We start from the raw sequence: 16,136 nt of genomic DNA on the forward strand, positions 1-16,136 counted from the left end.
GCTATAGGCACATGGGCAGCTGCTTTGCCCCCAGCTTCGCAAATTTATTTATGGATTGATGGAAGGAGGGCCAGGTGATCCCGGAAGGCGACAAGGGCAAAACAATTAATTTAATAGAAAGACTGCAACATAATTATCTCAATTTGAGTTTTACATACAAAATGTGCACCAAAATGATTGAGCAGCTTGACATCTTGTTAATGTGAACAATACCCAAATATCCACGCAGCTAGATAGAAAAGAAATTGCTGGCAGTAGCATTTTACATGTGGATAACCATCATTCTACTAAATGAAGTGAAGCATTCCATGTGGTGAGTTACTCTGCACTAGCAGAAATTGCAGTGTAGAGGAAGTGCACAGGAGAAAAGAACAGATTATGTTAGCACACTTTATAAAATGTGGTAACCATGTAAGGTATACTACCAGGCAAGTGAAACGATTAAACACAAAGGAAGAGATGGCATGTTTTTTAAGAATGAGTAATGACAGGATCAGCTCCAAACCTGGTTCATTACAGTCTATAACACTCAAGCTACAAAGATCAGCCAGCTTTTTGTCAACATTGGGATTGTTTTAAAATCTTGGGGCATTATTGGTCCTTTAATTCTCACCCATCCTTCCATTAGCCTTAGAAAGGCGAAATCATTGAAGAATGATTTGGTATATAATAATTTCCAAGAACCACCACGGGAAACCTTTTTGGATAAAGCAAGGGGTTGATTTATTAAATGTAGTCCCAATCTGCAGGCAGCTTGGGTGCAGACAATGGCCCTCATTATGACATTGGTTGTCTTTCCTGAAGACAGCCGTGCTGGCAGCTGCCAAAAGATTGGAGCGGTGGCGGTAATCCGCCCATTGAATTACGACACACAAAAACAACATCACCAGAACACAGCCACAAATCTGACACCGTCAGGCTGAACATCAGCAGCAGAGAGGTGGTCCCACCACCCACACCGCCAGGGCAGAAAAAGACCAAGCCCCCAATATGACCCACAAATGAGCACAGCAGTCACAGTGCAGCAGTAATCCATTGGCGGTCGGAACAGCCGCAGCCAAAAAGGAACCTCCACTACAACACAACACCACATTGGCCCATTCAAATACCCCACACCTGAAACACATACATACACCACACGCATCCACTAAAATACACACCAACAACCCCTTGCTACGACAAACAACTGACATATATTGTACAAGCACACTGAAGATCGCACTGCACACAGACACCACAGACACCTGCATACCTCTCACGCATCACACTTCACTTAAAATACTTTACACTTACACGCATATCACACTCACTATGTCCCTGCAAAAGCGTCCCTGTTTCACAGCTGATTAATTAAGGACCATGGTGGACGAAATCATCAGGGTAGAGTCACAGCTGTTTGGGGCACGAGTCCAGCAAACGTCCATGGCAAAGAAGATGGCGTTATGACGGAGAATCATCGACAAGGTGAACTCAGTGGGAAGCCACCCACGCACAAAGGATGACATGCGGAAGAGGTGGAACGACCTGAGGGGGAAGGTCTGGTCTATGGCATCCAGACACCAAATTGCCCTCATGAAGACTGGCAGTGGGCCCCCACCTCCTCACCTGGAGATCACATCATGGGAGGAGAAGGTCTTAGTGATCCTGCACCCTGAGGGTCTCAGTAGAATTCCCAGAGGACTGGAAACTGGTAAATCACCTATAATCCCCTTGTATAAAGTACACCTGTAATGCATGCATCCCCATTCCCGGCATGGCCACTCTACCCCACTAACATCAATCCCAAAGTCTAAACTCCCAATTGCACCCAATGCATGTACAGCATGAAGTACTATGACTCTCACAATGCATCACCCTTTAGCCACCTAACAATGCACATTCCCCTTGCATAACTACACCAGAGTACTGAGGCATGACACACAGCACTCACCTCGCAGCCCCTGTTAAGTATATCAGGCAGATGTGGATAACAATCCCTGTCATCCACAGGTGCCATTGATAATGTCGTCAGACAACCAGTGCCACGTACATCCAGTCCTGCACCTGAAGAATACCCCAGTGATGACAGCGACACAGGATGTCTGTAACTGGAAGTCCTACATGGCCCATCAGTGCTCTCTGGGCAGTCCACCTCCACCAGCCTCACCCAGGACACCAAAGAGCCCCCGAAAACCTCTGCCACCACAACACCTGTCACCCAGTGCCCCACACCAGTGTCTCCGGGCCACGTGAATCCATAGTGTGCCCACCTGTATAGGGACTTGAGTCAGCACTCACCACACAAGATGACGAAGGTCCTGATGTAAGTGAGAGTGGGCACACCATGCCAGAGACACAGGGACAGGGGCTAGGGCCAGTGGGAGGGCACCTAGAGTCCACAGGGCGGAGCAACCCAGAGAGCCACCTGCTCATGAGGCTATAGCACAAGTCATGGGAGTATACAACCTATCCCAGGACAAGATGGGCCAGATATTAGAACTGCTGGGGGAAAACCTGAGCCAGCAGAGGGAGTGCCACCATTCGGCCATCAAGAGTAGCATGTCCTCAATGCCACCAAGGTCTCCATGAAAGGCTTGATGCAGGAGCTTGTCCCAGTCCTGTATGAGTCCTCCACTCACCATCAGGCCCCTTCCACTAGACAACCTACTGACCATCCCTGTACATCTGCTGCAGCTAGTGGGATGGTGGCCATGAGGACTCAAAAGCCATTACTGAGCCACCCCTGTTGCTGAGGAATCCCCACACAAATGTGGTCGCAGAGCCGCACATCCAGCAGGGACCGAATCCAAGACCAATCCCACTGCCAGGAAATGAGTCTCTCCAGTAGGGCAGTCAACCATTGTGAATGCTATCCAGGGCCTGGTATCCAAGATACAGCAGAGTAATGCCGACCTGGAGGGCATTCACTGTGCCTTGACTGGCTTACAGAGATCATTTCAGGCTAAGGCCTCTTCATTGAGGGCAGCCAGTGTCCCTAGTACTTCCATCCTCCCTCCTGCTACCTGTGCCCCATCCCAAAGCCCTCTCCCAGCCAAGCCACACAAACAGACTTGTACTCACCCAAAGCAACAAACAAGGTATGCAAAGTCAAACACAGGCACCACAAATCACATCACCAGCATGCACATGCTCAACACATGAAGGCAGACACAACATCAGCCACTACCCCCCTGTCTCCCCAGCACCTCTCCCTTACAGTCACATCACCACTCACACCTGCCAGCACTGCATCCTCACTCCCAGTTCCTGTCACTACTTTGCCCTCAGTCACCACAACAGCAGACACTAATACATGCACCCCATGCACCACATCCACACTCACCACAACCACCATCACTGACACATGCAGCACACCCACCTTACATGCAGACACCACTCCATCATACATCCACACAAACTGTCTGCCCTCTCCTAGCCTCTCTTTCCCCCTCCTCCCAAAACACATAAACGTCTGCACTCTGACCCTCAACATTCCTCCACCTCACACATATATACTCTGCATACATCTGCACCCATATCCAGCACACCTACACATCCTACTATCACTCCCTCTACCTCCACTCCCAAACCAGTTTCCCAATTCATCCCCCTTGTTTCTCTAAAGCTTTTCCTTGCCCACCTTGACCTGTTTTCTGAGCCTCTCCGACCCCGTGTTGTCCCTTGCCATCATGGCTACCTCCCCAGGCCAAGTCCCTCCACCTGCAAGTCATCCCATGACCCCCCTTCTATAGTTGCTGCCCCATCAACCGAAAAAAAAAAACCTTCCCTGTCCCGAAAAAAAACACCTGCCCCACAACTTAGCTCCAAAGCCCCTGCCCCTCCGTCCAGAGCAAAGGTGAAATGCCATCCCCTTACAGACCAAGCAAACCAAAGACCAAGGACCCCCTCTCAAACCCAAACCCCCACAACCAGGCCCTTGAGGTGTCTTCCTGCCCCACTGATGCCCCTAACTTGTGGAGGCCGTTAGGCTGTCAGGAGTGAAATTGGGGCCTTTGCCAGGCACAGGTTTGCCTATTGGACATTGGACTGGCCCAAGGGCCTTGGTGCTTTTTGTTGCACATTTGCATTGCATTTGTTGGAAATATATTCACACCAACAGGATTCCTGTTGGTTTCCTTACCATCCATTTGTCAAGTCTTTTTGTTTACTGGTGAGTTTCCATATATCTATCATTTGCTGTACAATGTGTATTTCTAGGCATTTATTCATTCAGATTCACTGTTCTTTCTTGTATTTGTGCATTGTATGTAGTGTTGTGTCTTTCTATTGGTGTGTCTCTGCTTGTTGGTGCTATTGGTGTGGTTGTGTAGTTGTGATCCAGGGTGTGTATATGTGACGTGTGTGTTTGGCGTGTCTGTGTTTTGTGTGAGTGTTTCTCAGTACAGGTGTTGTATAGTGTGTGTGATCGTGTTTGCATGTTGGAGTCTGTGCATGGTGTGTGGGAGAGTCACTTTCCCCTTCCTTCATTGTGTGCTCTGCAGGTGTACTCACCAATGGCATCAGTGTTGGTGAGTGGGTCCTCTTCTACTTGCTGTTTCTGCCAGGCTTTGGGTGGCGGTCTTCCCGTCCCGGAAATCCTGGCAGTCTGTAGTGTTGTAATAAGGAGGGCGTTGCAGTGGCTACAGCTGGCCTGGGGAAGGCAGTTGCCATCGTCTGCGGTCTGGCTGCACTGGCAGTACTGTCAGCAAACTGGCATCATTTCAGTGGGTTGAGTGCCATGGTCGTAATATAGCGTTCTGCACTGCCAGCCTGGCAGTGGTCCAACCGCCATTGCCAGAGTGGCGGTACTGTTACCGTCAATGTCATAATGAGGGCCAATATCTTCTGGCATTTAGACTCCTATGCACAGAGACCAGGGAATCAGTTGTCTGTGCTGTTACTAAATATCTTCATTGGAACTGGGGCATCAGATCAAAAGCATTAGCTACCTTTCTTTTTCGAGTTATTCACCTTCTGATATTGACCATGCCATGTCATCATATGGAACGGCTGGACCTGCTCTTGTCCCTCTATGTAAAATATGCATTGTGCGTTTCTGTGAGTTGTGGTGACACTTATACCAATCATGTTTTATGTGATATGTGCTATTTATTAACTGCTTTTATGACTCCTATCATTGGTTCTATTTTTGCACCCTTGTCTGATTTTATACATGACTGGCTATTATGTGTTTTTATCTCTGTCTGCGTTGTGCTTCTTGATGTGCTTTAATGTTTTTTGTTTTTTGTTTACATGAAAAAAGTAAAGTAAAGTAAATGCAGTAACTCTAAAGTGTGCAAATCAAGTTGAAATCTGCACATTTTTAATCATGTGGATCTGACTTTTGTCACTTTTGTGTATATGTGTTGGAATGTCAATGTGCACTTTGATATCTAGGTATTACACAACTTTCAGTCCATAAGAGGATTCTTGAGCACCTCTGTGCCATTAAGAATCATGATGTGACTTATCCAGTGGCAAGACATTTTATGGATAAACGTAAAAGCAAAACTGTTACTCTCCAATTCTTTGCCATTGATAGGATTGCTGTCTTGTCTAGAGGTGGAGACCACAAAAGAAAACTGTGTATTTTGGTATCCCATCTCATTTTGAACTTGGACACAAAGCACCAAATACATTTAACAGGGATGAGAAACTATGACTACATATGGCTGGGTAATTTTTATTTTATTCCCTAATTGTGACAAGTTGGACCGTGAATTATTTTTTTTTACTTATTCCCACCTGTTTTTCTTTCCTTGCTTTCCTTTTCCCCATCCCCTCTCCCCTTTGCACAATGCCCTCCCCATTTTCCTTCCCCTGCCTTCATCTTCCTCCCCCTTCCTGCCTCAAAGTGTATACTCAGCATCATGCCTTGTTAGCTATATACTGTACAGATCGGTGTTTTATTTAATCAGGGTTACATGATTTGTTCAATGATACGGTGACACTTGAATATGCCAACGCTGAGTTTTTAATGAAATTACTAATGAATATTCATTATCTTGAGTGTTGGAATTGCGCAGAAATAGTAATAATCTAAAGAAAATAATACACGCATTTGAAAGTGAGACCACGCGAGTGGCCGCCAATGTTCACGAAGTGTTCTTATTAATGGCTTATAAATGTGAAATGTTGAGCTTATGGTTGATTAATGTAGGAATACAGCATATTTATGGTTATGTATTTTGTATTCGCTTTATTCATTGTAGGCCTTAACTTAGCGGAGGTCTTGGCCTAGTTGCACAGCCTCATGTCAAAGCTGTATTTCTTAGGAGCTTAATTAAATGTCTGCTTAGAGAATTAAATTGTGATTATCCACTGTGCTGACCTAATGTGCTCGTAGATGAAAGTCTTTCTCATGAGAACTGCTTGCTAGAAGATGCTATTCTTTCTAAATGTAACATTGTAAATGTAGTGTGGGTAAGACTGACTTTCCCAGGAGGGTACAATGAAGACACTGACTGGAGTATAAGCTGCAACAATATTGTTACCTGACGACCCAGCTGATGAGAACAGTACTGAGGGAGCCAATCATTGACACGTGAAAGTGTGCTAGTAGAAATGTAGATTTGAAGTTTTAGTTTTATTGGACAAAGTTTGAACATGCGGTCCTTGACCATTAGGGACTTGGGAAGTAGTTTGAGGGGAATCTAATTTAGGCGGACTGCACCGAGAGGAGGAAGTCATTCTCCCTGTTCTTTCTGAGAGTTTAGATGCATTTGCCCATTTTCTATCAAACCGAAAAAACATTATTCCTTGAGCGTCTTGAGAAGAGACGTGCTTAACTTTAATGCTTAAAAGACTCTGCCTTTTCTGAACTTTGATGCTGAATCCTGATACCTTGCTAACCAGAATGATTTCCTGATGACGAAGACTGTCACAGATTGCTGATCCAAACGGAGGATAGGTATATTGACTATGATATTGTTTTACTATGTCTATTTGATTTTCTTTCTAGGTACCAACAGCGCTATTTTGATAGAGCCATAGATGTCCTCCAAATTTGTGTTAATTCGTTTTGCATGAAGCCCAAACATGCTCATTCTAATCTGGTGTTAGTTATGATCCTCACGAATACATGGAGTAACATTTGATGTCTTTTTTTTTGCTGAATCTTAATGTATGTAATATCGTTTTCACAGTTGTTCTTGTTATTACTTTGATCTGTAACTTCAGAGTGCGTAGTAGCTCAAGCTTTGATTAGATTGCATTTCTTTTGTTGTTTCGGTCAGCCAGTGTTGTTTCTGCATGTTTATCATTTGATTTTGAGATTATATTACCTGACATAAGCATTGTTAATATAGGGAAATAAATATTCTAACTTTTACATAAAGGTGTGGTTATTCATGACTGTGAGGTCATGGTGTGTGACAATTACTGACACCTATTGATTACTAATGTTATTGATTTGCACATGCTGGATATATGGTGGGAACATCTTAGATGCAGTCAAAAGGTTCATCGGCCTATTTGTGTTCCCTTGCAAGTTTACTTATTTATGGCAGACGAGCTAACAAATATATGCCCCTATGGACTTGATTATTTATTGTAACTTAGTGGCAATGTGTCAAATCCTATGCCATGTGTTAAATTTTATGCCCAGTGAGGCTTAATTTGACCTACGTTTGTTAGCAGTTCCAAGAGGTTTTTAGTAAGGGTGGGTGGAACTCATGGAGTTGCATAAAAACTCTGCACTGTTCCTCGGAGTTCCTCCCATCATCTCTGTTTAGGAACTTGGTTCATTAGAAGCCATTTTTAATGGGGCACAAGGAGCCCCCGGCTATGTGTGATAACATATTGAAAAGGATTTGTTTCCATAAGCTAATCACAGGCACGCTGGACCTCCCAGGCATCAGTGTGGGATCAGCACATGCTTTGTGTCTGTACACTGGGGTCTGTGGAAGCGGCGCAATGTGCTTAGCTGCTGCATCCTCTCCTCTTAGCAAACGCACATGCAGACTCTTCTCTGAAATATTTTAAAATTTGAAAATTCACTAGAATATTTCTTCTGAGGAGTAAACGTCAAAACCCTGAAACAAAATAAACTGACAGCAAATTATCCACCAGCCTTTTTTAACAGCACTTTCCCTCAAGCAAAATGACTTGCTGTGGGTTAATTTATCAATTAATCACCCTGATTTCATTTTTCGCCACACTGCGATCGAAAGTGGAAACCATTGTCAAAGCGTTCAGTTGAACGTGCCTGGAAATCCAATAGGAAAAAAGCACTTAATTTATTATAAACACTTTCAGCAGACCAGCATTACTTTCTACATTTTGCAAAGCCAGCATAGAGAACGTTTGCACTGACATGTATTACTCTAAACCAGTGGTTACCAACCTTTTGATTTCTGTGGACCCCCACTTTAAAATTAATGGAACCCAGAGACCCCTAATGAATCATCATTTGAATACAGGGACCCCTGTCTAAGTCATTACTGGAAGCTGGGGACCCCATGAGAAGGCTTCGCGGACCCCCAGGGGTCTCCAGACCACAGGTTGGGAACCACTGCTCTAAACCTTTAGCTTGACACCAAGACGCCTGTGACAAGTGCATTAATCATTTGTGGTCTCTCATTGGGTTTGCAAACTATGCTATGACCTCCTGGCTTCACCCAGACTTCTGCAGCTGGAGTCCAACCCACTGAGTTTACCCAAATTATTTCCACGATGTCCATAAAGTCCTCTGGACCAGCGGGACAGATTTGATACTTCATGGTTGTGGGGCTTTCCTTCACAAGAAGCCCTGTTCAAGCACACACTAGCATAGTGCGCCCTCCAGTCGATAACAACACAGAAGGTTGTACCACGAGGCAGGGCACTGGCCTTCCTGCCTGCGGAGCCGCCTGGCTAGTGCTCAGCCTATGCCACCAGTCATGAATGTTTTACTGTCAGAATAAATGGATTGCATGGCTTTCTGGTGCCCAAGACATCTGATTCTGTACAGTATTGGAGTGAGCAGTAAGGGAGTGCACATTAACCCCTTCGCTGCCAAGCCTTTAGCCTCTCAGGTGCCAGGCCTTTGCTTGATTATTTGAGGTAGTTTGCGCTTAGGCCCTCATAACGTTTTGTCCACATAAGCTACCTATGCCAAATTTGCGTTCTTTTTTTCCAACATCCTCGGGATTCTACAGGTACCCAGAGTTTTTGGGTTCCCCTGAAGGAGACCAAGAAATTACCCAAAATACAACGAACATTTTATTTTCTTTTTTAATGAGAAAAGAAGGCTTGTCTTTTTTCCCCTGAAAATGGCATCAACAAAGGGTTTGCGGTGCTAAAATCACCATCTCCCCAGCTTTCAGGAACAGGCAGACTTGAATCAGAGAACCCAATTTTTCAACACAATTTTGGCATTTTACTGGGACATACCCCATTTTCACTATTTTTTGTGCTTTCAGCCTCCTTCAAGTTAGTGACAGCAATGGGTGTGAAACCAATGCTTAATCCCAGAAAGCTAAACATTTCTGAAAAGAAGACAAAATTCTGAATTCAGCAAGGGGTAATTTGTGTTGATCGTAGGATTTCCTACAGAAAATAACATATGAAATAAAAAAATATTGAAATTGAGGTGAAAAAACAGCCATTTTTCTCCATATTTTACTCTAACTTTTTCCTGCAATGTCAGATTTTTTAAAGCAAAATACCATTACATCTGCTGGACTTTTCTGGTTTGCAAGGATATATAGGGCTTGTAGGTTCATCAAGAATCCTAGGTAACCAGAGCCAATAAATGAGCTGTACCTTGCAATGGGTTTTCATTCTATACTGGGTATAAGCAATTCATTTGCTGAAATATAAAGAGTGAAAAATAGGTATCAAGAAAACCTTTGTATTTCCAAAATGGGTACATGATAAGGTGTTGAGAAGTATTGGTTATTTGCACATCTCTGAATTCCGGGGTGCCCATACTAGCATGTGAATTACAGGGCATTCCCCAAATAGACATCTTTTTTACACACTGTCTTACATTTTGATGGAAAAAATGTAGAGAAAGACAAGAGGCAATAACACTTGTTTTACTATTCTGTGTTCCCCCAAGTCTCCCGATAAAAATGGTATCTCACTTGTGTGGGTAGGCCTAATGCTCGCGACAGTAACTTCAACATGGACACATCGCATTTTTACATTGAAATCTGACATATTTTTTGCAAAGTGCTTAGCTGTAGATTTTGGCCTCTAGCTCAGTCGGCACCTAAAGAAACCTACCAAACCTGTGCATTTTTGAAAACTAAACACTTAGCAGAATCCAGGATGGGGTGGCTTGTGGGGCTCATACCAGGTTCTGTTACCCAGAATCCTTTGCAAACCCTCAAAATGTGGCAAAAAAACACTTTTTCCTCACATTTCGGTGACAGAAAGTTCTGGAATCTGAAAGGAGCCACAAATTTCCTTCCACCCAGCGCCCCCCTAAGTCTCCCAATAAAAATAGTACCTGGGTGGTAGGAATTTTGTGGATTCCTGAAGATTCTGGAAGGCTCCATCACACAGATATGGAAAATATGTGTGATTCCTTGCAAAGTTGGAGGTTTGCAGAGCATTGTGGGTAAGAAAATGGTGTGGTGTGCATGTGAAGCACACCACCCTGGACTCACCCAAATGTTTAGTTTTCAGATGTGTCTGGGTCTTGTGGATTTTTCTACATGGCAGTGTCTCAAAGTCCAAAAAGTGTAGTCCTCACCATTCCAAGTAGGGCAATTTTGAGAGTTTGCGAAGCTCTTCTGGCCCAAATGTAAAACCAAAACCCCAAATAATCAAATGTCTTCTTGCTTGCCATGGGATAAGATGTTTTAGTGTGTGGGGGAAGAACTGAAAGATTGTTACCCCCTTCAGATGGGGTGGGGGCATAACCATGCCCATACTGGTTGGTAGCCACCACCACACTTTTTTTTTTAATTCCCTGACATCTAGCAGGCTTTCTGTGTATAACTTTGTATTTAATTTGAATGTCTGAGAGAAGCAATTGGGATTATGGACAATGTTATTTATGTTATTACGGCTCTCTCAAGCAAAATTATTTCAGAAATGTTTTTTGAAGGTAATAATTATATATATACTTTCTAATCCTTCCCTTCTTGTATTATAACCAAAACTGTATGAAATAATGTGTAGTATCTCACACCAATGTCATGATGATTGTTTTTGCAGTACAAAGAAAGAGCCTGTTTTTCTTGTTCATTGAAATGATGCATTTATAGTGTTGATGGGTGATGGGCACATTACTTGACAAAGGCTTGTTTCATGACAAAGCGGGTTGTGTTGTGCACCTTAACAAACAGGTGTGTTACCACAGAGTACCTTCCTTCGAAATGCTTCTGTTGTACATTTCAAAAGGGAGGACACTTTTGCTGAGAGCACCTGTGCAACTTAGGTGGGAGTGCAGTTGCTATTTTAAAAATGAACCAGTAAAGGACATATGATTTGCACACTTTTCTGCTCTGATGTGTTTCCACCTAAATGTATACATTTGTATAAATTGTACACATATACTTACATATTTTAGAAATTAATCTAATTTTTTGCAAAAATATGACATATGTTTGTAAATACATAGATATCTGTATTTATGACTATTTCTATTTTAAATATAAAATGTGCACTCTCAATATGAATAAAAATAGAAAGAAAAAACACATAAATGTGCAAACTTATTAAGAGGACACATTACATGCAGTTTAGTGTTTAAAAACAACTACAATCTGTATTATAAATTGCACAAATATGATAATGGCACCTTATACATTTAAATTAGTTTTTTTTTATATTTTAGTGGTATGTCCAAGTCAACCCCAATCAGAAAGAAGATATAGAGGGTCATTGTGAGGAAAGTGTGGATTCTGGGGGTCCATAAGCACCCATAGCCTGCATTGCCATAAGCTGTGAGAGGATCTGCAATCCTGGACCAAAATAACAACTAAGTTGTAGCTCGGAAAGTCCTTATGAGAGAGGATGCATTGTGTTTGTACTAACAAATACCGACAACCTGAAATCACTGTCTGTGTTGGAGTTTAATAAATGTGCCTTTTTGCGCTGGCTCTGATGTTCTATGTAGTTTTAGCTTATTGTATACTGTTAGTTACTCCTAAAATCCTGGCCATGTTATTTTAAAGGTAACCTACGTGAATCAGACACTCATGTTGAGAACACAGAGTGTGGATAGATGTAAAAAAAAAGTGTCTGATTGAGGAGGCTCTTGGGCATGTCTTCATGGTTTTAAAACATGCCTAAAGTATACTTGGAAAACCAATTATCCTTACATTGTTTAATTGGAAGCACTGCAAGTATGAACATGGCTAGGTAGATTCCCACCAACAATACCAGCCTCCATAGGCACTGAAACCAGCCCAACATTGCCAGCCCACCAAAACACAGAGTAGCAAATCTGGTCCTGCTGATGACCACGAGGTGTAGAAACATCACACTTTATTGAGAGGTTTAAGGGGTCCATGGTGTGGTAGACCTCTTGCTACCTAATGTGTCAAGCATCACTTTACACAAAGGCTGTGTCTAGAGAGCAGCGTGTAAAGGCCACTTGAAGAGAACCACCTCACACCTTGTTCTGTAGTGTGAGACATTGGATCCACACCCACTGTTTAGAACATGTGTAATGGAGGGACTCAAACTACCCCACTTTGTTTCAGTTCCAAGTTCTTCATGGCTAAGGAATGGAATGTTCTGGAGAGTACTGTCAGGATTTGTGTGTCACTAGGGCTGGTGTCCATCTGACAGCCAGTCTTCCAGGGATCAGGGGGAATCTCCTGAAGTCTGCACTTTCTGCTGGCAGAGCTCAGGGTCAGTTTAAACCTGCTGTCCTGCTGATAGACTTAAGGATTTTGCCTAGCCCTGCTTGCAGGAGTAAAAAAAATGTCCAGTGGAAGAGGCTAAGCATGTTCCTAGAAACTTGGGGTATCCATGAGCAACCTGTATGGCAGAATCTACATGCTTCTGCACATCATCCCAGTCAAGGCTGCATCTGTCATGGTGATTGAATCGGCCTAGTCAGGACTTCAACAGCTTTGGTGTCTGCATCAGCTTGACATGGGGCTGCACCTGCCTTGACAACCTCACCAGCTGCAACAGGGTTGCAGATTCTAAACTAGCACCTGTATGGTTGTGCCAGCACAACCAAAAATACACATGGAACACACCTGACCTTCTCTGCCGCCTCCAAATGTCTACAACGAATCACCATGGGCCTCCAAATAAAGTGGGATACGGCTGCTAGGTTTTTGCTAGTTGAGAATGAAGGACTAAGGGGCTCTGAAGCCTATTCACAAACTGCATTTTCTAGTAGGTTTTTTAGTACTACGGTAGTACCACAATTACAAACTACTACTCACAGACCTTTGTGCAGAGCTTATAACTCTGCCTCTTCTGTCTTTTTCTGTGTGGGGATTTCAATTATCAGTGCAAAGTCTCCGTACATGTACCTATACGTTTTATTAGGAAATGGGAGAGGGACAGAGGGTATGGCTTGAAAATGGGGAATATTTGCTACTGAATGGAAGCGAAATAGGAAGGAGTAAGGTGGGGTTAAGGGAGGGTTAGGATGGAGGTTACAGATGGATGTGACTCACCCAGAAAGAAAATAAGCCCATTGCTATTCAGAAGCTGCACTTAAATTACAGCAGCTCAAGCCTGAAGTAAGTCCAGCAGCACCCATGACCAACCACTGTTACTACAACAATCTCCTATAGAAATCAATGGGGACTTAGGATAAAGCCCTGTGGGAATTATGACAAGTTAAACTTCATTATTTTGAAATTTAAAATTAGGAAAATAATTTCATGTAATTTAATATATAGGAATTAAATAAAAATGTGCAAGGGCCGCTCCCCCAGGGGCCAAATATTTTTAGGCCATTTCTGCCCCTCCGGGTGCAGACCAGCTTAATATAATTAGACTGATCTGCCCCCAGGGGGAGCAAAACCCCCCTAGACACCAGGGATACATTTTTTTTGTTTATTTTTTTTTATATAGGGAGAGCGACCGCTTAGGCAAGGGTCACTCCCTGGGGGCAAAATTACTTTTAGGCCATTTCTGCCCCCCTTGGGAGCAGATCGGCCTATTTTTATTAGGCCAATCTGCCCCCAAGGAGGGCAGAAACCACTAGACACCAGGGATTTTTATTTTTTTGCATCAAATTCACGCAAGGGCCGCTCCTCAGGGGGGGCAAAATATGTTTAGGCCTTTTCAGCCCCCCTGGGGGCAGATCAGCCTATTATAATGAGGTTGATCTGCCCTCTGGGGGGTCAGAAACCCCTAGATACCAGGGACTTTTTTTTGTTTACTTTATGTATTTTTGTATGGGGAGCTACCCCTTAGGCAAGAGTTGCTCCCCTGGGGGGCAAATTGTATTTAGGCCATTTCTGCCCCGCCCCGGGGGCAGATAGGCATATTTTTCTTAGGCCAATCTGCCCCCTATGGGGGCAGAAATCACTAGACACCAGGAATCTTTATTTTTTTGCGTCAAATTCACGCAAGGGGATCGACCCCTTAGGCAAGGGTTGTTCCCCTGGGGGGCAAATTTATTTTAGGCGATTACTGCCCCCCTTGGGGGCATATCAGCTTATTTTTATTAGGCCAATCTGCCTCCAAGGGGACAGAAACCACTAGGCACCAGGGATTTTTTTTGTTGCGCCAATTTCATGCAAGGGGAGCGACCACTTAGTCAAGGGTCACTCCCCTGTGTGGGCAAATTTATTTTAGGCCATTTCTGCTTCCCTTGGGGACAGATCGGCCTATTTCTATTAGGCTGCTCTGCCTCCGAGGAGGAGGGGGCAGAAACCACTTAGGCACCAGGGATTGGTGTGTGTCTGTGTGTGTGTTTTGTTTTGGGGAGGCAGCCCATGGAGCAAGGGTTGCTCCCCATGGGGGCACATTACTGTTGACCATATCTGCCCCCTTCAGGGCAGATCAGTCTATTTTTGGAAAGCCCACCAGAGACCAGGGAAGATTTTGTTTTCAAAATAATAGGGTGAGGGTATGGCCATACCGTAACCACAAATAAATGGGGTCAAAGTTGTTCTGCTCAACAGTGGGCAGATGGGGCAATTACCGCCGATCCACACCCAGGGGGGGCAGAAAAGCTACTTGGTGCCAGGGAATAAAAAAAAAAATAGTGTGGTGGTGGCTACCAACCAGTATGGGCATGGTTATGCCCCTTTCCCAACTCAAGGGGGTAACAGTCTTTCAGCTCTCCCCCACACACTAAAACATATTATTCCACATCAAGAAAGAGTGCATTTGATTATTTTGGGTTTTGGTTTTACATTTGGGCCATGAGAGCTTGGCTAACTCTCAAAATCGTCCCACTTGGAATGATGAGGGCTGCACTTTTTGGACTTTGGGACGCTGCCATGTAGAAAAATCTACAAGATCTAGACACATCTGAAAACTAACCATCTGGGTGAGTCCAGGGTGGTGTGCTTCACATGCACCCAGCACCATTTTCTTACCCACAATGCCCTGCAAACCTCCAACTTTGCTGGAAATCACACATTTTTTTCCACATTTTTGTGATGGAACCTTCCGGAATCTGCATGAATCCACAAAATTCCTACCACCCAGCATTGTCTCATCTATACCGATAAAAAAAAAAATCCCCACTTGTCAGGCTAAAAATGTTTTTTCTCAAACTGCCCTTTTGGACCCGCTTTGGTTCCCCCTCAATTTTGACATGTTTTTGCCTCTTCACTGTCACAGGCACTTGGCCCACCTACACAAGTGTGGTATCATTTTTACCGGGAGACTGAGGGGAAGGTTGGGTGGGAGGAAATGTTTTCCCGGTGCAGTGAACCCACACAGAAATGTGGGAAAAATTTGATTTTTTAGCTAAATTTGAGGTTTGCTGAGGATTCTGGGTAAGAAAACATTGGGGGATCCACTCACATCACACTTCCCTAGATTCCCTCGGGTGTCTAGTTTTCAGAAATGTTTGAGTTTGGTAGGTTTCCATATATGGCTGCTGATCCCAGGACTAAAAATGCAGGTCCCCCCGCAAAAATAGGTAGTTTAGTATTTGATCATTTTGAAGCGTCCACATAGTGTTTTGGGGAATTTCCTTTTGCGGCCATTAGGCCTACCCACACAAGTAATGTACCATTTTATCTGGAGACTTGAGGGAATGCTGGGTGGAAGGAAATTTGTGGCTCCCC

This window comes from Pleurodeles waltl, chromosome 2_2, assembly GCF_031143425.1.
Source record: "Pleurodeles waltl isolate 20211129_DDA chromosome 2_2, aPleWal1.hap1.20221129, whole genome shotgun sequence".
In the NCBI taxonomy this organism is placed as follows: Eukaryota; Metazoa; Chordata; class Amphibia; order Caudata; family Salamandridae; genus Pleurodeles; species Pleurodeles waltl.